The following is a 26243-nucleotide window of genomic DNA, read 5'->3' as shown; positions in this document are numbered from 1 at the left end:
TTAAGAAGTAGAGGTAATAGTTTTATACATGAAAGCACAGATCGAAGGTCAGAGCACAAAAGTCCAGCACCAGTCGTTGCTACATATTGTGGCCTCAGTAATGTGATTATATGTCGGTGCACTAGGCCTGGGATGTGACCAACATGCAACCCATATAGGTGGTTTACAAGCCACCACACAAAATTCAACACAAATGGCCTTGCACCCTGAAGACACATTTAAACATGGTATCAAAGAAGTTTTTGTTCATAGTCTGAGACAGTTTGAATTGTGGATAAATGTCTTCCCAAATGAAAGGATAAAAGAGGGGTTGTATTTTTGATTGTAGAAGACGATATCTTTATTCTTTTAATCCATGAACATTTTCTTTAAAATATAGACGCACAGTGGACAAAAGTGCCTGAATAACAAGGAAGATATGAGGGGGGCTGTAAGTGAGCAGATTTTAAGGACATGTCATTTGGAAAATTAAAGGTGTAGCACATAGCACTATAAATAAAGTATTGCAGAGGAAGATGGGGACCATGTTGCCTCTCTGAACAAATGTCAACTGAATCACTTCTCTTGTGGGTTAAATTAGGCAGAGTATAGTAATCTGGTTTTCTAGGAATCTTGATTGGTGAGATATCATGTTACCATAATTATTTAGACTATCATGTTTCTAGTATGGATAAAGAAATTTGAGGCTTTGAACTTGAAGAATGGTCTGTGGATTGATAGGTTTCAGAGCAGGATTGTAAAAAGAAAACTATTCATATTGGGGGTCGAATCTGGGAGATTATCAGAGACCTAAAGCATGCTCCTCTTAAAACCGTTTTGCAACTGATTGTAGGGAAATCCCACCTGGCTGATATTTCCTGCAAAGAAGCTAGAATACTAATCTCAGATCCCAAATTCCAACATACTTTGCAATTTGCGAAGGGACATCTCTCCATCTCTGCGAATGGTTGTGTGATATAAATATGGTTGAGTTCACATTGCATATGCTTATGTCCTGTACATAACATGCAGACAGTAGGAAAATACAGTTTATGTGTGACACAACTATTTAGGCAAAAATAAACCAACAGCTGGATTTAGTTTTTGGTGGATGGGTAACCCGACACAAACTTGGCTGTCCTATTTGTGACAGAGTACCTGTCCGCTAAACTCTAAATGAGGCCCTACGTAAACATGGAAAGTGGATAAAAAATAATTTATTAAGTTTGTGATTTTAATTTTCAAAAAGGTACATTTATGTTTAAAGAAGATGTTCATGACCTGGAGGGGGTGTTTTTGAAAGTGTTCCACTGGGTGTGAGAGAGTGATATAAAGGCCACCTAACCCTGTAACTTCTGCAACTGACCACACATAACCTGGAATGTTTGCTATGTAGGCATATACATCTACTAATATAGATTATGTTTTCTCCATTTTTTGTAGTTGTATTTCTTGAGTATCTTTCTACATTTTAATATTTTTAAATATTTGTTTAATTTTTATATTCTACTATATATTTGTACTATTTGCATGGATGTATTTCTGAAGTAGAATATATCTGACACTGAACCTGTTAATGTACGTGAAGGTTTCATAGTAATGAGTCACTTCAATAATAGGCTTTGGAGTAATCAAATACCAGTAAATTCATTTTTCAGAAGCAAATTCACAATTTTGGCTTCAAATGATAAATTCCATTACTTGACATCTCAGGCACAGTATGAAGGGGAAGTGAGCATCCCACACACTATCATATTACACCACTAATATTTGAATACCATAAATTGATCGAAACTCTACAGCCTTATGCTTTACATTCGTAAGTACCAAAATATGTACATTTGCTGATTTCTGGAAACAACCAGGTCAGTGAATGTTGGACTGACCAAATTTATGAAAATACAAATGTTACACTACATGAAAAATCTCATTTCTATGTTGACTGTGTCACTGCCTTTAAGCCCAGATTAGGTGAAACAGCTTAACAAGCACATCACTATTACAAAGCAGGTTAAAGCACCTCAGATCATTTGGTATTTGAAATAGGTTTATCAAATGCTAATTTCTTACACCATTGTCTTTGGGTCCTGTTGATTAAAATGTATATAATTGGTAGTGTTGGCTTTGTAGGAGTCTGGCTCATTACCTTTGCTGTCATAGAAATTCATCGTGAGTTTATATAGTTCATAATCCAGTTCTAAAAATAGTATAAACACCAATCCATGAAAATTATATTAATTCCTTCGCTTGGTGGTTCAAATAAGTTTTGGGGGGATTTTCAATAAATCATTAATTGTTTTTCACTGTAAATCTGTTCAAAATAATGCATCACCCCACAATGAATATACAGTAATATTAGTTATATAAATGCAATCCAAGTATACTACAAATGGTAAATATATTGTATTCTTAAGCAATCAGTCTCCCATTTATTTTAGACAACAGGTTTATAATGATAGGAAAAGACAACTTCGAAATGGGAAACAACGAGGAGTGCACAAGCATATGGCACAAAATAATAGGTGGGTGAACGATCGAAAGGGATTATTGGACAACGAGCAAATATAAATACAAACTAACTTGCAACACATATCGAGCTTCTCAGCACCCACAAGGAAGAACAGTGGTCTGGAAGCAAGAAATGTCCTTGCATATCAAGAGTGACAACCATTCGGATAAGTAATGGTCTCCACATACTATATTTGTCAACCTTCTCCATAAACAACACCTACCTGGAAGATCATTGAGATGAAACAATGGGATGAAAGAGTAACTTTATCAGGTCAATGAGATGAATCAATGGGGTGAAAGAGTGATTATACCAGGGGAGCCCCTAGGATGCAAAAGATACCAGTGGCTCTACAGCCAGGAGTTCTTTGAATTGCATTAACATAGTATTCCATGCTACTGCAATGAGGCGTTTCCGAATTCCACGACCCTCCTCCCAGTGCAGCACAGTACTCTCAGCACTGCCTTCGATGTGCAGAACCCTATACCACTGGGCAAAACTCAGCACCTGCTGTGCCCACCAATGCAGGGTAAGTAAACACTTTCCCAAAAGAAGGAGCAGAATCAGAAAATGTACCCTTACCTTATGACTCTTCCTCCTGGGAAATATGCCCAACACTGTAGCTTCCCAAGATGCGATTATTGTGAACTCTGTAATAGTAGCCAATATAGTGTGTATGTAGAATGTCAGTAGCCAGATACTCTACGGTAATATTTCCATTTCCATTTGTAAAGCGCATAGTTACAACACCGGGGTGTCCCCGCGCTAGGTGTTAGAACTTAAGAGAGGAGCAAATGATAGTCAGTACTGTGCCTGGGCTAAGATATTAAGAACCTAGAACCGGAGCTAGAGGATCTTATTAGAATATGAAAGCAGCCAGGTTTTTGTAATCATTTGTGAAAGATAGTTTCACGAGGTTTGGCTCTCAAAGTCACTGGCAAAGTGTTCCATCTTTTGGATGCAAGATAGCGAAAGGATCGTGATCCCATCCTGACTTTTTGAAATCGTGGCACCATAACCAAGTGAGCTCCTGTACATCTTAAATTGCGTGTAGGTGAATAGGAAGTTATCATCGAATGGAGATAGCTCAGGCCATTGTTCCACAGAATTCTGTGGCAGTAGCGCATGGCCTTAAAAGTTCCTCTTCACCACTGGGAGCCAGTGGAGAGTCGTCTAAGCCTTCTTAATAAATGCTCATCTTGGGATGTTCAGGACCAAGCGTCATGTAGTGATGAAATTCAAAGAGGGCAATTTGACCAGCATATCTGCAAACTATATCATGCTTCATGTGCATAAGTTAATATAGTGCATTATATTCAGCAGGGTAAATTCTGTAGGCTTGTGAAACTTGGAAATTGGACTATTATAGCAAGTCCACTGCCGTTTTCGGTGTGACAATAGGGCCAATCTAAGCCCTCATGACTCCAACCTGCAGAGGTTCTTGCGTCATCACTTGAGGTTCAACTTGTGTCAGTGGAGCGTAAGGTTGAGGGACGAATAAAGTATAAGTAGCCTGTATGGCAGTTTTTTGGCTTTGTACAACTCATTTGGGGATGGTAATCTGATTGTATCCCTAACTTTTAGCAACTACCATTTCCTCGCCTCCCTCGCTGACCACGCCGCAATGCTTTTTGATTACTAATTTTCTGGGGATGGCAGCTCCCCTCAAAGTGGGTTTCCACCCATTCCTATGATGACTCCGGATCCGAAAAGAAGTGAGTACGTTGTTCATGTACTATTCACAGCTTTGCTGGGAACATTAAAGAGTATTGCACATTTAGTTCTTAAAGAAGTCATTTCACATGTCAAAATGTAGTACACTGCTGTTGGGTCACAAGCTTGTAATTAGGGAAAATAGAAACACAACTGTTCTCTTATTTCAGAGGAGCAGAATGCCTGTCCAATTGTAGAATTGCATTCCTGTCCTTATAATAAAACAGCTTTGTGACTATTGGATGGAGAGCTGCCCCTGGTCGGGGCCTACATGCAGGTACTCTGTGCACCCATTCCACTGAAAAATTAGGGGAATAGTTCGGAGCTGGTGCAAAAGCCTTCACCCATTCTTCCAGAAAGTCAATCATGCTACAGGATCCCTCCGAACCCTCCTGAATGCCCACCACCTGGATGTTGTTTATACAGGCTCTACCTTCAGCATCCCCTGCCCGGAACTTTGTCCTGCAGGTCATGAGTGATCTTTACTTGGTCTTCTAGCAGCAGCGTTATATCTGAGATGTTACGTTCAGCTTCTGTGAACCTGCAGGTTAGTTTCTGTTGGTTTTCAGGAAGGAGGCAAAAGTCTGCATGAATCTCTCCATTATGCAACTCAACTGAGGCACACAAAGTCTCAATAGCTTGTAGCATGACATCAAACTTATCTGTAGAATCTTAAGTTAGATGGCCTAACGCAGATCCTTGATATAAGATTAAATTTACACACATTTTAAGAGATGCCAATTGTTGGCATTCCATGTTTTCCAGCTAATGTGGGTCACTCGCTTCTCTTTTGTTTTTATATTTGTGTTTCATTTTGTGGACTGTGACCTAAACTCATGATGTCAGGAATCCGCCCCTGGAACTATCATTTTGGTTTAATGTTTTCCACTTTGTTCCGTGTGCCAATTGTCTATTGCATAAAGCTTGCACATGGGAACAGAGTACGCAAGTAATCATTCTATTTTCTATGTTTGACCTGAAGAACTATAACAATTGCAGAAATGCACATCAACTCTGGAGTCATACCTTTTAGCTTCATGAGGTGTTTCAAGGTAGCTTAAATGAACAAAAATGCTGTTGTGTTTCCTTATTTTTTTCATTTTCTAGTAATGTAATTAACCAAATTAATAGTGTACATGGTACAACAAGAGAAATAATCATTTTGTGCCTTTTTTTGTTTAAACTTCTTTTTGGGGTTTTATAAGATTATATGACAAAGACATACCAAAAATCAGATGGGTGAAAAACATGAATTAGAAACCGTAGATTTAATTTCGGGCACGACTAATTTAAATAACCGTGTCAGGAATTTGATGTTCTAACAAATCGAACATTTATGACAACCAAAAAAGACCAAACTAATATTCATAAACTCTGCATGTTGGACTCATGTTAGGACCAGGGACTTGGAATGTTTCAAGACAACAACACCTGTAACTTGGTTAAAATATTGGTAATAGTGGGATATGAAGTGAACTTAGGCTTTATTAGAACATTGGCATGTGGAGCACTCCATTAAAGATAATGGAGTGCTCCGTGCTTCTATGGGCCGTGAAAGGCCCGGAAAGCAACATTCCAATGTTTTCACAAAGGCCTCTCGAAGCTCGAGGGGATTTAAATCCCCTCAGGCTTTGAGATGCCTTTGTTTTATTTGTTAGAAAATTCTGCCCTCTAGTGGCAGAATGTTCTAATAGCCTTATAGCCCTTCGTAGCTGGGCTATACCGGCTATTAAAGTCCCACTCCTTTGTTAAAGGGTTTAACGCTGGAGCGGGCCTTTAATAGCTGGTATAGCCCAGTACGGCGGGCTATAAGGCTATAGTAAAGAAGGAAATAATCGCCCTAAGCAAATGTGGGTTGAACCATGTACTGAAAATCAATCCAGGATGCCTGCGTTCCCTTGAAATGTTTGTCTGTCTTTCTTTCCTGGGTTCTTCAAATATATGTAGTTGCTGCTTAAGGTACAACAACTAAACTCAGATTCAGCTTGGTTATCTAGTAGTTTTTAGGACTATCAATCACATGTGAATTATTAGGTACCATTTTCTTCAATGTGTTTTAAATGTGAATGGTTGTAAAAATGTCTCAATGAACTACCACATAAGAATTTTATGTGGGATAATGTTAGATTGAATGTGTCCTCAAAAGTTTGGTTTGCCGCCTTTTATAGTGAATTAAAGGCAAATAATATATGTAATATTCAATGACCTCCTGACTTAATGAAAAAATGTGTACATGTGCTGTGTGCTTAACAATTTTTTTAAATAAATCTGACGTAGGGTAGGTGGATCATTATTATGATGTTAGAAGTTAAATAAATGGGTAGCACCAGACTCCAAGGTGACAGAAAACAGGTTCACATCCTGTTACCAAGGATCTTTAATGCACCCGTTAAGTAAGCATTCTAGTTAGTTTGGCTTAGGAAATTTGGTACAAGTGCTCAGTTTGGTGCTGAAAGTGAAATATTGGGTCTGTCTTCCCTAAGTAGGGTATACCCGCAGAAGTCCATGCTTTGCAAATGAACCAAACCTACTGTGTGAACATTGGTTGTCTCTGCAGAGTTCTGTCTGGCTGTAGTTTCAACAGAGATGCGGGAAGAGGATTGATGGCAACAAAAAGGACGGGATAGCTCCAAATGTGTGCCTTTCTTGGGGAAGAACATTGCTACTCAACTTTGAATGTTTATTCTCAGTCACCAAAACATCTGGCTAAAATGGATGGCAGACCATTGTATGGGAGAGCATGCCAGTGGATGTTCAGTGTATTTATTTAAGCATGGACTATGGATTGGGGTACTGAGCAATAAAGATTGACATGCACAGCGTTCCAATGAGCAACATCATTTATATGTGGATGGGCATTTTAAATGGTAGAGGGTTAGGAGATGAAAGCCTTTGTAAAAACTGGACTCTGAATAAATACTGCATGGTATCTCGTTGACTGTTGTGCGGTTATAAGAAACTCAGGACTTGGAGGGTGGGCTAGTTACTGTGAAGATGTCTTTGACCCAAAGTACTGCTGGAGCAGTTCTGTTCCTAAAAAAGTGTGGTCTTTGTGCATTTCCAGAAATAAAGACCTTTCACTTGATGGATTTGCCTTTATGTTTCATCCATTTGAAGTTGGATTTTGTTATCAAACAGGAATTTCTTAACCACAGGTTTAAAATTTTAACTTACTTGTGTCTCACATACTGTTACAGGATCTTTATAATTTTATATAGTACTGTGGCCCACAACTGTTTTACATTTCCCCTAGACAATGTGACACACTATGCTATTATCCCCAATTCCATGACCGCCAAAGGTGTGGTGAAATTGTAAAGATACTGAAACATTAATAGACCTTGGAAGCCTCATGTGTTCCCCATGGAACTCTAATGTAAATTTCTAACATAGTGAGACTTGAGTAGCAGTCACTATGTGTATTGCTCATGAAATTGCCAGAACTGAGAAATGCTACATTATTACCCTGCACTATGTACAAATTATGGGACATATTGCTATCCTTTTCAAATCATTTTCTCTAGGGTAGATACAGTAACTACTGTTCTTTCCATTTGAAGCTAAAATGACTGTTTATCATTTTTTAAGCTGTAAGGCCCCTTGCAAAGTTCAAACAGCTTTTTGCTAGGTGATAAATCTCAGGGGTCGTACTCGCCATGTTGGATAGAATGCAATAGATTTGTGATGCATATTCATGGCTGTTTCTCCATTTGATCAGAAATGAAGATCTGAATATTAATCAAATTAAAGTGTGAGTTGGGATTCAAGCTCAACAGATAAAAAATCTGACAGACCATGCTTATTTTAATTGCAACACATTTGCAATTATCATAAAAATAACAGACACCATTAATTTAAATCTTTTGTATATGTTAGATAATGTATTATTATTACTCTGCGCACTAAGTTATTTGCACAGAAGCGACATAGAATGAGAAGAATTTGAATATATTGTGCTGGTATTATTTTACTGAGTTAGAGATGACATAAAACTCATTGTCCTATACTTTTTAATGATTGTTCAATTTGTGTTGACTAATAATAAAAAAAAATCTAAATAAAGTTAGCAAACACTTGGTTTGCCAGTACTGGATATTATTCTGCAGGGAATTCCTATTATTGGTGATTGTCATTCTGCAAGGTATTATGTATGGTATTCTCCCAGATAATGGAAGGAGGGCCATGATGCCTCATGCTGTTTTCACTCTTTTTGGGTTCAAAGTCCCTAATTTTGTATATTTAAAGTAATTCCTAAGAAGTAGAACACACATGGAGATTCCCAGGCAGGAATACCTCGCATGGATGTGCTACGGTGGTGACAAGGTGTCTATATAAGGAGTTATCAATATGCCCATGTACCTAATCCATTCCCAGTCATGGTACTATGTGTTGTTCATACAATAGCTGATAGTGCAAACCATAAGCTCTGAGAACATGTGTAACGTATATTAATGTGGCTACTGGTTTCTTTCATGATGCGCTCAAAAAACCTTCTGAGGATTGTGGGACTTGTTAAAGAATTACATCTCTAATTCACTTCCTAAACTGTTATCCAACAAGACTCACTCTAAACCTATATAGCTACCTTCAATCTCTTGGGTGCCTTCCCAATTTTTCAGAAGCTATAATAGTGATGTGAAACAATCAGATACCATCTACTATCTGAACTAACATTTCCTGAGAGGAATATATCCTCAGAGACCAAATCTGGTATTTGAACCATATGTCAGTGGAATGGGGCTTGTTCTTTGGCAATTGGATACAATGCTACTGCTCTCTGTGATAAATGATAGTTACCCACTCTGCTCTGATCCCAGGTTGGACCCACTAACCTGCAATAAAGTTTGTAAAGTGTGTCAATCTTTAAAGTAAGCTTTACATTTAAAGTTTAAATATTGTGCTACTTCAGGCACATTTTTTCTTATATGGCTTATGGGCTGCTACTGTCAACTGTAAACTGTAGCAAAAGGTAGCAAGGATGGATTAAATGTGGTAGATACTCCATGCACTCCAAATCATTTCAGACATCTTGATGAGGAAAGACAACATCACTGAGAAGCTACAATTTTAACAGTTCAACCTTAATTTGATAAATTATCCTGACTACTTTTAATCTAATAGTTTCCAAAAGTCAGGCAAGAAAATATTTATTTTTCATTTAGTAGGAATTCTATTAAAAACATCCACAAACCAGGTAGTAGTGTTCCCTAAAAGGGAAAACGCACATCAACAAGAAATGGTGTAAAATATGTGACAATAAAAGGCGTGGATATTATGTGAATTTTGCTGTAAGTACAGCAGGGTGCTTGGCTGGCTTAAGTCACCTACTTCACAAGGGTGCAATAGGCATGTAAAACATGCACATAAATAGCAAAACAAGATAGCCAATACAGCACACCAATGTGTGTATTCAAATAGATCACATAAATAAATATTTGTTACAAGTAGACTGTATTTTGTTAACCAATTAGTCAGTTCATACAATTCTGCAACTTTTCATAACCGGTATATAAGACGCAAAGGGTATTCCACAAGATACTTATCGTAGAAAGCGTATCCTTTATTGGTTCACTTTTCAAAATCAATTCCCAGCAAACAAACAGTCAACACGTGTTTCGTCTATACATATAGGTACAGAGACTTTTTCGAGGCTAGAGACGGTCCAAATCTATAATTGGTAATGGTTTAGCCAAAAGGCAATCCTCTTGATAAAGAACAATGAATAGAATTTTACTTTCACAAAGTAAAAAACTCCGAACAGATTTTCTTACTTACTAGCGCTGACACGCGGTCACTCTTGCAGGCTATTTTTCATCTGTGCATTCTCACTTTGTCACAATTTTCTATCTTTCTCCTATCTAACTTTTCTGTCTTCCTCTCTTTCCTGTTGGTCAAAGTCTGATCATGAAACATAAGCCTTACTCTCAAATTAGTGCCAGTACCAGCAACCACAAGCAAAAATTCAACAATACTTCTACAATTCCACATCCATATGTGCATCTACCTATAAAATAGCTCTCAGGTATCTATTCGTGGCAGGATGAGTTGTAGATCTTTAGCTCCGAGATCATACCACAAAGTTTCCATGCCTTCTTTATGTCCAGTCCAGCCCTGGCCTTGTGATTCCCATCTCCAAAAAAGAGGAGAGTGAAAGCACCACATCCCAAACCACACAGATAAATTTAGAGTGTGTCAAAGAGCTTTATCTGTTGTTGACCATTCCATGCATACATCTTGGTGTGTGCTTGAAAGTATTAGCAACAACAATGCAGATGTACTGACTTAATATTGTAAAGGAAAGACCTGATTTAATAATTGGCATAGAGGCAGATGTTAAACTTTCTTAACTTGCTACTGTTATTAAAACAGCAACAAATCACAACGAATACAGCTCCCTGCAAACCATGGGTCACATACTACAGGTTAAGTCGAAGAGAAAACACCAATCAGTCATGAGCTCAGTCTATCTCTAACAGTTAACACAAAGCACAAGCCTGTGGAGACAAATTAAACTCCATGAATGAAATTGAAGATCATCAGAAGAAACCCACCTGAAAAAGATTACTTCTTTTGGTGACTCGTGACTCGTCAAGAATATACAGGAGACAGGTGTTTGAGCTTCATCGGAGCCCTGTTGAGAGGAAGCCTTAGGAAGAACCTGGAGTTGTGCAATTGAAGTTGAAAGAAGGAATCAAGAATATTTGTGGTATAGAAAATGTAATGAAAGGGAAGCAAAAAATCAGATAAGATGTGTACAGTGGGGAGATTATATTCACCTCTGTATAGTTAATAAAATCAGGACTTTCCTCCACTATTCTAGCTAGGAAAATTTACATTGTATTACAAGACCAGAGAATAATATGCTTGGTTAAAGCCCATTCACTACTACAAAATAGGCACATCACCATTTTGTAATACAACATCCTTCAATTTTGATCTCCTTGACCAGTAAGATGATATACGAATGTCCTCTAGCCTTGTTAGAGCAAATAAAGGCTCTGGTGGTCATGTCTCTTCTTGTGGAATGCTCCCAAAAGGCTTTGAATCTTATTCAGCTAAAGATGTAGCAGTAGTCCAGCTGACTAAAGTAGGGTAAGATACAGGAGCAAGACTGTTTTAGAAGGATTAACAAAGATCTTAAATCAGTTGTCTTTGATTGGTTGAATAATTAATCATTTAATGGTAACTAAATTAAATCGTACCACAATTACATATACTTCAAACAGAAAAAAAACTGCAGTTTAAAACACCATACATTAAGTTAAATTTCTAACCAAAAAAAGTGAGTGCATTAAACCTGGTGGCAGTCCGGCAAGACAAGAAACAGTTCCATAAATAACATACTCATGCTCACATATCAGGATGGATACATTAGTCATAAATTCCATTATAATAATCCTATTAAGAGTCGAGAACTTGCTGGCATCCTTTCATTACAGAAGATAAAATTACGTTAGCCTGCCATAAGGCTCAAATAATGCAAAAAGAACAAAGAATAGCAAAAGAATAATAATCACAATTTGAATTGAAATAGGTTTGTATTTAAGTTATTTTATTTGAGGCCACTAAACCCTACTTTGAGCGAGGCATTCTTCGTGCATCTGGTTACAGAAAAATACACCATTGAAGGAGAAAATTATCTTGTAGCAGCACCTTGAGCCCTAAGATTTGAGACTCTTAAAGGGAAATCAAGCAGATTAGCAAGGTTAGTTTTACAATGATAGGAAGTCACTGCTAGGCCTTGTTTGAAACAATGCAAAATTAGTTTACTATCCCATGTTGAGGTTAACAGAGTTTCGAGGGTGGAATATCTGATCTCCATCAACAAATCACAGTCTGAAGGTATTATCCTATGAGTTTGCCATCAATCAGCTTAAAATCAGCAGAATATTTAATCTGTAGCCATTAGTAATCACGGAAGGCCTGCCTTGCGATGCCAACTAGCAAATAAATTTGGAGCCATCAGCTGTAGATTAGTAAACAGGTCAGATTGCGCCTCTTTTTGTGGGGATCTTAGAGGTGAAAGCGGGATCCAAGTAAATCAGGAATATATATGAACATTTTGAGGAGAAATTAGAACCATACCTGAGCCCACTTGAGTGGGGAAATTAGAATCACCAAGGCTTCCGGTCTAAGAATCTGAGCTGAGCACCTGGACATCATGACAAAAGGAGGAAAGGCATTAATGTGCCCAATCTTGAAAGAACATGCCTCTGGCAGGAGGATACTGTAAAAGTGGAGCAATTGGGGTCCAAACATGAGACAAAGATGCATCGGCAACAGGCCCCAGTGACAATTTTGTTGTTGGAAAACTACTAGATAATGTCGCCTGTCAGGACTACCTGGAGACCCAACCTGCCACCATGTAAGTGCCAGGAAGATATTTGACAGCCCTACTATTATGTTTAGGCTGGACACATCCCAGAGGGTTTATGTATTGGGTCGCAGGAAATTTGTCCTTCAGCAAGAGTACGGTGAAATGAGGTTTGTCCTTGGTAAATTGAATGGCGAAGGAGCGTGCAAAAGATCTAAACATTTGATATGCATTAACAATTCTTTACAGATCATGCCTCGCAAGTTCAGAACTGAACACTGCAAGGACCTGGCGTGTGACTAAGACTAGATCTGGCGAAGCTGGTACAGTCATTCAAAGCAATTAATTGGTCTTGCCACCATGTTATCTGGAGAAAATGTATCTTAGGGTACTTCTTCTTCCTAGAGAGATCCTTCAATAAATATCTGATTTTGCGACATTAGCATGGTAATTAAGGGGGCATGGAAATACGGCTTAAACAGACAATGCCAAAAGCCATACCATTCAGGAAAATTGTCTGAGAGGTGCATGAAAGTGTTAAGAGTGATAAGAGTTATCTTGGACTCTGGAAGTTGTAAAATGTCCTTTTTAGGTTCTGCAGTGAAACATGGAGGAGAAGACAGAATCAAAGAATGAGACTTGAATTGAGACTTAACTTGGTAACTGTGATAAATTGGTTCATTGACTGGGGTGTGAGCCCAGGTCAAGCAGCAACCACAGCCTTCTCAAGGTGAGGTACAAGCCAACCCCAAATTAACCTGTGCTCAACCCTCTGTCAGCTTGGCATAGAGCACTCATGCTTAACCTAGAGACAGTGTGTAAGGTATTTGTGCAGCACTTTAAACAGTAATACAGTGATAAAACACCACACAAAAAGGATCCGACACATGTTAAAAAAAAATAGAACTTTCTTTAATAAATAAAACAAGACCCACACTATTAAAATCTAATTAGTAGCACCTGAGAAATGCAATTCGTTTTTGGGGGTGAAAATTGTGCCAAAAAGCACAAAGCGCCAACTGTGGTTATCTGGTTGCACATGTACCAGCTGAATGCGATGGAGCACAGGCTGGCTACAGGGACCCAGTTAGGTATGCTGAACAAAGTACCTTAAATCCTGGTTTGTGGAGCATTGTGAGGATACACATTGAAGATGCATTGCACAGCTGAAGTGATGCCTCGTTTCTGAGATGTGGTGAGGATGTGATGAGAGGGCCTGCATCATCGTCAACGATACTGATGATGCAAAGTCTGGCATCATGAATGTGTAGGCTCTGAAGAGTTGTGATGCTGCGATGCGGAGTCCGTCGTCATCGTCACGACTGGTGTCAATTAGAGATTTGAGGGCCTGCACTGAGGATATATCGTGCAGTTAGGAGGATGCATTAGATCAGCAGCACTGTAATGTGGATCTTTGTGATGGGTCCAATTCAAGAAGAAGCATCGATGTGTTGGTTCTGCTCAGTTTAGTGCCATGCAGCAGAGGAGATGCATGAGTTCTGCTGGATCCTCAGAGGCTGGCAGAGAAACTTAAGCCCACTTCCAATCCAGGACGGGGTTGAACCACTTGACAGGGTATACTTACAGATAGTGTAGTCCATGTGCGGACGCAAGGTTGTTGGAAGCCTGTTGTGTGCCTGAGGCTTCAGATCAGGAGGCCAGACAACTAGCCCTTGGAGTCACTCTGGGTTCTGGGTTCATGAGATGCAGGGCCAGTTCTTTTCACCCAGGAAAGAGCCGTGGTCAGAAGGTCAGCACAGCAGAGTGGCAGTACATTCAACAGCACAGCAGTCCTTCTTCCTTGCAGACTATCCACGGCTCCAGAAATGTACTGAAGTCGTGATGTGTGAGGTCCAGTATCTGTACCCAGTTGGGCCTTTGAAGTGGGGAGAAGCTTCTAGAGGCATGCCTTTGAAGTGCATAAGTGCCCTGTCTTCCTGACCATGGCCCAGACTAACTAAAGAGAGTATGCAGCCCTTTGTGTGGAGACAGGACACAGCCTATTCAAGTGCATGTGGGGCTGGGTCCAGCTCCTCCTTCCCATCCTACCAGTGATGGCCCATTCAGTCACACCTAAACTCCCCATTGTGTGTGACTGTCTAGGAGGAACACAAAAAACCCAGCTGTCACCTACACCTAGTCATGTGACCCAGAGACGAGCTGAAGACAGTAAATGGCGAGGCAAGAAAATGCCAACTTTCTAAAAGAAAGTAAACAATCCTAGATATGTATCTGTGATTACCGAGCGCACTACAATAATGTCACTATACAGTGTACTCAATGTTAAAAATTCATTAATCAATTGTATCCGCTATTCATAAGTAAATGACAGTCCTCCATTAAATGAATCACACTCAAGAAATCAAATCTTCAAACCATGAGGTAGATGATAATCTGCTTTAATCTTGATAGTCGCAGATAACTTCAAGTTCAATTGAAGACCAAAAATATATAGCTTATATTCAGCATATAACGATCACATTCTTCAAAAATCCCAATGCATTTCGGGCTCCAGGAACGAGCCCTTCATCAGGGGAATCTGCAATGTATCAGTAAGCTAAATGTAATAACCAGTATAAAACAACATTGAGTTTAGCATAAAGCCTGTAATCTATTGGATTCACAAGAGTGCGGTAAGTTCCTGTCACTTGTACAAAATGTGTACCACACCAAGATAAACGTGAGTTACACCAAGAAAAAAAGAGAAAATTAAAAAACTAAAGTACCTGGATGTGAAACCCAAAAGTGACATGAAACAGCAGAAATAGTGGAAGAAGGAGAAAAACTACTGTCCAAATGTGATAACGCCGGTGGGCTAAAATAATGGTAATAATCATACCTCCAAGCGCTAGAGTGAACTCACTCAAAACGCGCGTATATGCCAGCGTCAATGAGTAACACTATGAGTGGTATCACAATGAAGTCTTAGACCAAAAATTGAAGTAGCTCCTAAAGAAAAAAACAGTGCATGAGAACTTAAGGCGATGTGTTGTAACAGCTGAATCAACAATCATAAGAACTAAAATGACGCTTACTAGAACGGTAACGTTCGGCTGATTCAGGAATCCGAAACAGCGTGGTGAGCAATTGTGATGTCTGCAAAGTAAAACCAACATGCACTGAATATCCAAAATTGTTCAAAAAGCGGGCAGGCAAAACGCCTGTTAGTAAATAATGCTTACCGAGAACACGAGGAACTTGGGCTCTGATACTGCTACAGAGACGCCGGTTTCACAACAGTGAGCCTGCGCGTCTGTGTCACGTAAATACGTGACGGTGAGCTGACATGAAAGTAGAAAAGGGACTATGAGCACAAAAACTAAAGGCTCGACCCAAACAGGAGTTCTGAATGCAACCATGCAAAGGATGACAGGTCTAACAGTAACCCTGGTGTGGCAACCAATAAAATAAAAGGGACCTCCTGCATCCCAGAAAAATTGGAACATAGCTAACAGTCTTTGTAGTATATCTTCACCACCCATTCCCCTAGAAAATAAATATCCCTGAAATGAACTATGACCTCCATTTTGAATTTGTTGTTATTTCTTTTCTATTGTTTGACTACATTTGCTCACAAAAACCTCAAGATTGAGTTAAAGCTTCTCTGCCTCTCTTGAAAAGAAGCTTCCTATATCATCTCTGATCCTTCTACTCATAAAGCAATTGGCCTTAGAATAAACCTTCAAACATAGGAGAGAAAAAATATTTGAAATCCTAATCAGTTTGAAGGACCCAGTGCTTCTCTAAAATTGCTTGCTAAACTTAAGGAAACACATTTTGCAACCAATTAACAGAGGGGAAGAAAATGAGATGCTGACCTTAAGAAAAAGCTCTTCCATAACGTCTGTTGTAGGGGAAATATTTTCCTGTTATTCTTTGGGGTAAATGGTATTTCTGAAACTGCCCACCACATGGGTACTGATGTAACCTGTTACTGAAGAGGTAATGGTTGGTGCAACTGTTCCTAGACATACTGACTGTTTCGCATGCACCCTCTTCAGAGAGTTCTGTATTTTGTACTGTGAGGAAGAGCCTTGACATATTCCCATTTTCGTTGTAAACTGGTCACTGAAAAAGGAAACCCTGTGCTGCTGGACCAGTCTACGCTTGAACACTAACACTATTTGTAGTCAATTTTAAGCAACAAGACTGTGTGCCTTTATAGTGAAACACAAAGCCTGTTATACCCATTTACGCAAGATAGTCTACTGAATCCCTAACCTTGTTAGCTTGTTCTGCAAGTTCTAAAATATTAGTCAGTGAATCCACCACCTCTATAAACCTTGTCTTGGCTGGAGCCCCAGGCCCACTAAATACCATTGTTAGAAGGTGGTTCTGACATTATGGGCTGCCTGGATTTTTCACTTTTTGAGCACCTAATTGTTGAGCTTTTACTGCGGGGGAGCCTCATAAGTTGGGACTCACCCACAGTGAACTCAGGATGTAAGAGACTGCATGGGGATTTTACTGGTGTTCCCCTGGCTTGACCAGGCCACTGCGCAGCAGCTGAAGTAAGGGACACCGGGCTGGTTACATGCAGACACATGTGTACATGCGTGTGCACATGTGTACGGGCTGCACAGGGGAGATTTCTAGCGTGCGTAGTCCAGGAGCAGCTACAAAGTGAATGGTGTGGCAGGACTTATGAGTATTGGGTGGTGACATGGAATAGGCTTTATTCACTGGAAAGAAACATGCCAGGGAAAGTCAGTGTGTCTTACTGTTTTTTACTTCATTATTCCCCTATGGGAATGTGGAGCCATGGGCTAGATTAACTTCCATTATGCCTACAGATTCCAGACACACGCTTATGTCCACTGTAGAGGATGTGAAAATAAGTATTCTGCAGAGTCCAAAGTCATTTTTGTACTGCTTTTGGGTCATCCAGAACTGTCATATTTCTCTGAGCCAGCCATGACCAGACCCAGGCTGACCTCAACTGGATGGATTGATAACCTTTCTTCCACAAGCGAGGGCCTCCTCTCCATGAAGAGAAGATGGGTGGGGCTACAGGCTCATCCATTAGCAGCTGTCACTGGGTGCCAGGCACCAGGCTGCACCAAGGAGGGAAGGCAGCGTGGGGTAAGGGGCTTCAGAGACATGTGGCCAGAGACTCTGGACTACGCCATTTTGAACAAGCCCAGAGGCTGGACAAGAAGGAGGGAGCAGGGGCAGGGATGTGATGTGATGTGTCACTGTTTGATAGGACCAACAGAGACTTCCTTCCAGCCCCCTACTCAACTTTTAAAAAGTGCTTGCTCAGGAAGAGAAGCTCTCTCTGGGGTGTGGTCTGATGAGGCGGAAGGTGCTGGAGCCTGGCGCAATGGGCAGTTGGAAGGAGAGACCCCATGACTGCCCCCAGGACCCTAACAGCACCAGAAGAAGAGCCCAGGAACAGTGCACAGGAGCAGTGGTCTCTACGCAGGGAGAAGAGAGGCCAAGGAGGAGAGCCAGGCGAAAGGCTGGCGCAGGGAGCCAGTGAAGACAGCTCCCTGCTGAATCCACCCTCTCAGAGAACCCGAGGGCGGAGGAGAGTGTTCCCAGTGGCTGGGGCTGGTAAAGAGGAGCATGAAGCGCCCCATAATGCCTCCCCAGGAATTTGAAAATCCACCTTTTTGGTGTTTTGTGGTCCCCAGAGGAGGGGGGTCACCCTCACTTGTGAGAAGGTGCTGGGGGGAGCTGCTGGAGAAGCGCAGTCTTCCACCCCAGCACAAAGAAAAGTCCCACCCTCAGTGTCATGGGGACCTAAAGGAAACTACCCCTCAAGGGCTCAGCTAGCATTTAAACACCTTCTAGGCTGGAACTTTTGTTCTACAGCTGAGAGTGTGTGGAGAAGTGCATCATGAAGTGAAGGGCTGAGTTGGGAATGTGTGGAGAAGTGCATCCCCTGGAGGTGAAGTGGTGTAATTGCACCAAAATGCATTTACTAGAGGTTATTTCTTTTTAGGTGGACTGAAAGTCACATGTGTAAAGTGAAGTACCTGTGTAAGGTGATGTTAAGCTAAATGGAGTTATGTTGCTGGACCTTCCTGCTAGGGGGTCTGGCTGTATTTACGTAATCCCATTCTTTTACCTGCGATTCCTTTAAAAGTGAAGAGGCGCACTGCAGGAGAAGTTTAGTTGCCAGGAGTACTTCTTTTGAAGGGACTGTAAGTCACATGTGTAAGGAGATGTCATAAGCCAAGTGGGGTTATGTTGCCAGACAGTCCTGCTAGGGTGTCTGGCTGTATATGCGTAATCCTGTGATTTCATCTGTATTGCCTTTAGGGGCTGTAATTGCAATGCATTCAAATGATCAACCAAGGTGATGAGCACTGTCATTCTAAAGTGTGCGTAAACATGGATTCTTGCTGCTGCGCTTAGATGAAGACCCCAGACTGCTAGCCCTTAAGATATAGAGGTGCATACTTTATGGTCAGTAGGAGATGCTCAGTCAGGGTCATATGTCACCAAGGCAGGTGTACCCCTTTTTAATGCTTGTTGAGGTAATGGGGTGGGTCGCCACTGGGATGGTGCCAGTGCGCAGGGCCCTCACTCCAGGTTATGTTCAACCATCTGCATTGGGGGCAAGTTGATGTGCATACTTGGGAGTGGTGGTACTAGACCGCCCCCCTGCGGGAGGGGTGGAGATGTTATGCAATGTCACAAAGTAATTCCAACAGCTTATGTATATTTGTAAATTGGTGCATAGTATTGAGTAGTGTGTGTGTTTGATAAATGTACTCTTACTTTTATAAAGCAAAGTACAGACTGGACAATCAATTATTGAGTGTTATTTTTGCGCACCTGCAAATGGCGATTACTAGCCCACACCACCTCCCTTGAGTAATTGGGTGTTTGGTTCCCAGTGAAGGACAAATGTAGTCATGTTATTTGTGCAGGCCTCACAGATGCTGCCTCGTTTTCCAACAACCATTCTTTGGACCACAGAAACAAATTGGCTTTTACTTGTTTCGCTGAACCTTGAAAATCTTTGTAATGAAACAGACACATGACCATGGATATGCCAGGACTCTAGCCCTTAACCTTTAGATTGAGAGTGGTATCCCTTAAATCTTACACCAGAAGGGACCTTCTACTTTTTGTGAAAATGCTAATATTTCTAGGATCCAATCAGGGTGAGCCGTGGAATTGACATGCTGAATGAAAGACTGATCAAACATATGGTAAATATCTAGAATGACTGACACCAGATCTGGAATACTCATGTTATAATTATCAAAAGCATACTTTTGGACAATCTCCAAAACAACATTAGGTCATTTTCTCCTCTTGCATTCTCCCTCCAGACGTGAGGTAAAAGGACTGATTGAATGTCAATATCCTTGAGCAATTGAGAACAGCTAATCACAATACAAAAAGTAATGAGATCATCCGATTTATGATTGTCTGATTCAACGGTGTCATAATCATCATTATCCTTTTGTGCATTCTCCTAAACATTAGGCCATTTTTTAGGGTTTCAGTCGACCCTAGATGTCAGGCTCACAAGATTTAGTTTCAATATCTTGAGGCAGATGAAAACTATTAATGACAATATGTAAAGTACTGGAATCATCCCCGTTATTGGTGGAATCATAGGCATCATAATATCATTATCGTTTTGTGCATTCACCAAAACAGGTCATTTCTTCATCTTATATTGTACATCCAGAGGTGAGGGTCAAAGGATTGAGCTTTAATATCTTGGGGCGGATGAGAACCGCTAATTTCAATACTGCCAGTTAGAAATCCATTGTTTAGAAGGCTCCTGGATCTTATGAGCATGCTCATGTTTTGGCTTTAAGGGACATTTACCTCTTTTGTTTGAAGTCTAAATTTCTTTAGGTACAGATTCGCCAAAAGTGTGTGGGCTTTCTGAATAGGATGTGATAAGCCTGTCACTAGCAGGAGTTATGGTTTTCAGTAATTGCACAGACCGTGGAGCCAATATCTTAAGCCATGGATTTTAAAACAGAAATATTGTGGTTCTGTTTTATCAATGCTTTATTTTTAAATTCAGAGTAATTAAAAATACCAAGCCCTTAATAACTATTGTTATCAGAATCTCACGTATACTAAAAAATATATATATTGAAATCCATAGTTTAGAAACCAGAAAGGTCACACTTGTGTAAACTGTAATTTAAATTTTCACTATTTATGCCATGCACCAAACATCTGACATCTTCCTGGACAATACCCTTAACCAACCCCCTTTTAAATGGTTTCATCAAAAAGACAAACAAGTGTCCCAGGTGTAAGCGATAAAGGCATTGGAACAGTCATGGGACCTATAATAATTAAATTGCTCCAGTGCTGAATCTATTCTAAAACCAGCAATTCACACTGGTCAATGTAGTGTTCGTGTCATGATTTAAACAAAATGTCAGTGCTTAATATATAGTGTGCCAGTAGTGGGTGCCCAAGTAGCAATCCCAAAATTAAAATATATAGAAACAAAGCAAAGGACAAGCACAACTATGGAAGCACAACCCAATTAGGCCCAACAAACTATCAGATATGCCATAACAAACACATTTCAACTAAATGTCCAACAACAGACTACTGAAAGAAGTGACGTGGAGTACTTAATTCGTGGCTGAGCAGTAAGAAAAGGTGCTGGTATCCCCTGGTGACTGCTATATAGACTATGTTCATTACTGATTGGTGCTAGGCAGGGTAGTTTTTTTTTATTATTGTCTGATATGATGAAGAAAACATAATATGACCCTGGGTCATAAAATAAAATTTAATGAAACAGCGAGCATACAAGTCAGGTTGTTGGCATTTCTAAAATTGTTCCTTAGACTTATTTGGGGTGTGGAGGTGAACACAAAATATTTTTAATGTAACACATACACTAAGACCCAGATTATGGGTAAGTTGAAATTGACTGAAGTATGTACCTCACCCAGCAAATGCTGATACCTGAGTGTGTGGTACAGTATATATCTCATATTTCAAGGTGACACTCTAAAAAGAGGGGATTACATGATACAATGCCCCACATATTTTCACATGTGGTGTACTTTTAGCCCCTGGTAATTTCAGCTGTTAGTCTTGCTGAAATGTACTAAGGGAAAACTGCAGGGATGGGATAATTACCACATCACTCATACCTCAGATCCTGGTGCAAATTCTAATTTTAGTAGGGATCCGAATTTACACCTCTCAGGTCTAAATGGAATTTAAAGCTTTCAGGTCTAAATGGAAAGATTCACAAAGACAATTTTGTTATCATGATTTCCTCAAAAGTTACATTTTAGCAAGTGAGTAAGCTGTGGCAATATTAAAATGCTCAATTATCCAAACGTTATATTATGCAAGGCATTGGATATGTGGCCTTGTTAGTCTACATGTAAAATATACATATATACAACACCTAGATTGCATACAGTGTGTAGGAATTATGTGTAAAATAAGCTTTTATATTGATACACTCACACAGCGGGTAAGATGAAAGAAAATGCAGGACACAATCAGTGCATGCATTTGTGGTAGTAGTAGAGCATTTCTTACTTTTATTTATTAATATATGTCTTGAGTTTATTGAAACTAGAGTATAATAATTTGGACATGAATATAGAATATGTATATCTTTTCTGGGTGGTGATCTTTTTTCATGGTAACTATTATATGATGTAATACATTATATTATTGTCATGATTATTGTCAAATGATAAGATATTTTTGTTGATTCGGGGAGCCACATTGTGACTTTTATTATGTGTAATAAAAGAAGTGGTATTGTATGTTTTTAAGAGTGTATATGTATATTTATTTGCAGCCCTGATGAAGTCCTCCTGAGGACGAAACATATTGTCTGGGCTGGATTTTGATGTATAAAGAATAAAACAAAACCTGTTTGGATACTGCATCACAGCTCTAGTGTATTAATGGACTTAAAGAATAAAAACTTACTTAAAGGACTATGTTGAATATTGGATAAAATGAACTCTCACAGAATTTTTTGTTATTTTTGAGTACTCCCTTATGTGCTTTAGGATTCAGGTTTATTTATACGGGGTACCTCAGCAGTAGGACACCCTGTCTTTGCTTGTACAATTATTATCACTTGTGCGGTCGTGTGTGGCCAATACTGCTCTTTGTGGAGGTGCAGATGAGTTAATGTGTTAATTTTGCATTAGTTGTTTGGTTTTTCAACCGCCAGGTTTTACCAGGTGTGAGAGAGTCACACGTGATTTTGCCAGATGGAAAAATGGCATGAGACATTGGCTGCAGTAGCTGGTCAACAGACTGCCCCTGTTAGACACATCTTGTGTCTAACAGAGACAAGCATACAATGATTTATCCTGTTAGAAAATCTTTCCCCTTCCCTCCACTACTGCTCCCACACCCGTCCTCATCTCACACCAATTCACCGGAACCTGGCTAGAAGAGGTGGCAAATATATGTGGAAAAATCCCATGGTCCCAGAAGGTATTTCCCCATTCAGCTGGGTTCTACTCATAATTGCACAATACATGAGTGATTTTTATCATACTGTAACGGTAAATTCACATCCAAATGTATTGTGCAGTAAAATCCCCTCTGTACCCTCCAACTTATAATTAAAGGCATTACTGCTGCTTGTACTAATGTGTGTGTAGACTTCATCTAGGGCAGGTCTCAGTCTGTATAGTCCTTCACACTGTGATCTTATAAAACACACAACAGACTTCTTTGGCCTAGTTCAGAAGGAGTGTATCAGAACACCACAACTTTCTAATACCATAGCATGCTCAATAATGCCTCTGATGAAAGCTTGTTTTTTTAATCTGGTAGTGCCCTGTGTCAGTGCTCTAACCCTTTATAAAGTGTATGTGGGATTGGTTACCCCCAATTGGCATAAGTAACTTACTGTTAAGTCCCTAGCATATGGTACCAAGGTTACCCAGGGCCTGCAATTTAAGGTGTTAACCCAAGGCTGCAGCACTGATTGTGCCACCTTTAGTGGGACAAAGTACAGCATGACTTCCAACCCTCCTACAGCACGTTTTAACTGCTAGTTCGACTTTGCCATGTAAACCAAAGGCAAATCCCACACATCCCTTAATAATGTATGCAAGTCTCCCTTAAAGAAGGCCTTTTAAGCCCTACGGCAATGAGCTGTATATAATTAAGTAGGACATGTATTTCAATCTGTCCTAACAGTAAAAGGCCCAAATTGTAGTTTTTACTGTGGAACGGCTAGTAGCCCCAATGGCAATTACTGAATTACAGGATGACGTCTCAGCCCTGATAACCTCTGAATTGGACTACTAAAATTGGTACTTCAAGGTTACAAAGGCATTAAACCAAACTTGATGCCCAAGTCAAACTTAATGCCATTTTTTCTGAAAAAGCAACTTTTGGAAAGGAGCCACCCTGTTGCCCAGTTTTTCTGGTTGCCATTCACAGATGCTGGCCACCAGATAGCTTTTTGCTGACTCCCAAGTACAGGAACAATAGAGGCCTGCCGTAGAGGGAGATGGTACCTCTCCCTTACAAAAAGCCACACAGTGTGTTGGCCCAAAAGGAGAGTTTCAAAGGAAATACCACCTTTGATGGGGGAAAGGCAATCACACTTGAGAGGGGATGCCCCTTTCTTCATGTAGACGGGCTGGCGGCAGGAACCGAGAGAGGAGAACAGTTGTCAAGCGGGTTTTTCCATGGACGAGTAGTCCACAGGTAGCCGCACCACTAGGGTGGGCTACCAAACTTCCCAGACTGAGGGAGAGGTTCAGACATTTTGGGAGTGGGCAGAATAATGCATGTGTTTACTAAGATTTCACACATAGCTGTAAGTCATCAAAAGGCTGGAGGGAACCTGGTAGCCCATTGGCTAGTGACCGTTTCATTTCCCAGGACACTTTCTGGGTATAAATATGGCACCCCTGTCACCCTGAACCTCAGATCACATATGGACTGGGGACCACAGAAGGACTGCTCTGCTGACCCCTGGACCTGGGAAGAGAGGCTGCACCAACCGCTGGACTGCACATGCTGCTCCTTGGACTAGCTGAGAGAGGACTATGCCTGTGGTTCCTGTCTCATGAGGCCCAGCCAGAAAAGGTGAACTCCAAGAGTCAGTCTGCTGACTCCCTATTCCAGCATAAGGGCCACAAAAACTGAAGTAGCCCGTTCTGGCTTGTAAATAGCCACTTTCATTGCATTACTGTTAATCACAACATGCATTCAAGAAGACCACTCGTCGGCGCTCAAAGGTTGCACCCAAGTCATCACCAAAGGAAACCGCTGGACCTGCTGTGACCCGAGACCGTTAACTGGAATTCTACTGGCTCAAAGAGGACTTTGAGGAACCCCGACTCCTGTGGTCCAAGGCGCCCCACCTTAACCGTGGACCGAGGAATAACCCCAGAAAGGCCCCCATCAACTGCACAGCACCCAGAGCATCCTCAGCTTCCTGTATCCTCCGCAGCAGGACCACTCAATTGAAGGATATGGCAGTCCTTGTGGAAAGTGTGGAAATGGACTTGAGACTGCTTTGGTGACCAGGTAACTGTTCAAATACTTGTTATTGCCCCCCCTGACCTTCTCCCTGTCAGAATTGGTTGCCCAATCTGGGCTGAAGTAGTCAAACCAAACTTTAAAACTTTTCAAATGTAACATTGCCAATGTGTTTATGCTTTAGACTAAGACGCTGAGATGTATGCTTTACTTATAAATCGATATCTCCAGAACCCTTTGGTGGATTTTGTTTATTTTGATGTGTAAACATATAATCTATTTTTATAAATTGGTATCAGATTTCTTCATGTTGTGTGACTTTCTTATTTACAAACCTGCTGACCTGTGTAGCGGAGGGCGTTCCTCGAGGCTTCTTGGCTCCCTGCTGCTGGTGTTCTTTTCGCCGGTTTCCCCTTGCCGCCGCAGCCTTCTACAATCACGGCGCGGCCGCAGTGAGGGGGGACTTCAATCCCCAGCATCCCCTGTACCCGGAAGCCAAACATGCCTGCTCAGCGCCCGGAGGCGCTATGAAGAACCAGGACAGCTCTGGGGTGTTGGGGCTCTACAAACCTGCTGACCTGTGTAGCGGAGGGCGTTCCTCGAGGCTTCTTGGCTCCCTGCTGCTGGTGTTCTTTTCGCCGGTTTCTCCTTGCCGCCGCAGCCTTCTACAATCACGGCGCGGCCGCAGTGAGGGGGGGACTTCAATCCCCAGCATCCCCTGTACCCGGAAGCCAAACACGCCTGCTCAGCGCTCGGAGGCGCTATAAAGAACCAGGACAGCTCTGGGGTGTTGGGGCTCTACAAACCTGCTGACCTGTGTAGCGGAGGGCGTTCCTCGAGGCTTCTTGGCTCCCTGCTGCTGGTGTTCTTTTCGCCGGCTTCCCCTTGCCGCCGCAGCCTTCTACAATCACGGCGCGGCCGCAGTGAGGGGGGGACTTCAACCCCAGCATCCCCTGTACCCGGAAGCCAAACACGCCTGCTCAGCGCCCGGAGGCGCTATAAAGATCCAGGGCAGCCCCCGCCTCGCGGGACGCGCGCGGGCGACGCCGAACTAAGCCCGGGCAAAGGGCGGGCCGTCTGTGGCCGTCAGGGGCAGAAGGAGGCTGGGCTCGGCCCTCCCCCTTTCGACAGGTGTACGCCTTTATTCATCAAGACAGGTACTGTAGTTCATTCTTGGATGCACAACGAGTAGTCCTAAGGACTGTGGTGGCTATCGCTCGACATCCTGCGTGGCAGCTGCCCCATTTACAACCTCTGAGTCCTCGTTATAACACTTTTTAGATTTTGTTTTCTGTC

General features: G+C 41.1%; 1 protein-coding gene across 5 annotated transcripts in view; it reads left to right on the top strand.

The window, feature by feature from the left end:
• Positions 1–26243, top strand: part of CNKSR2 (connector enhancer of kinase suppressor of Ras 2) — a 1692689-nt gene that overhangs the window by 670905 nt on the left and 995541 nt on the right. The gene's annotated exons all lie outside the window — the stretch shown is intronic.

This window comes from Triturus cristatus, chromosome 8, assembly GCF_964204655.1.
Source record: "Triturus cristatus chromosome 8, aTriCri1.1, whole genome shotgun sequence".
Lineage (NCBI taxonomy): Eukaryota > Metazoa > Chordata > Amphibia > Caudata > Salamandridae > Triturus > Triturus cristatus.
The sequence above is the reverse complement of the archived record's forward strand: the minus strand, read 5'-3'. Positions and strand labels throughout refer to the sequence as shown.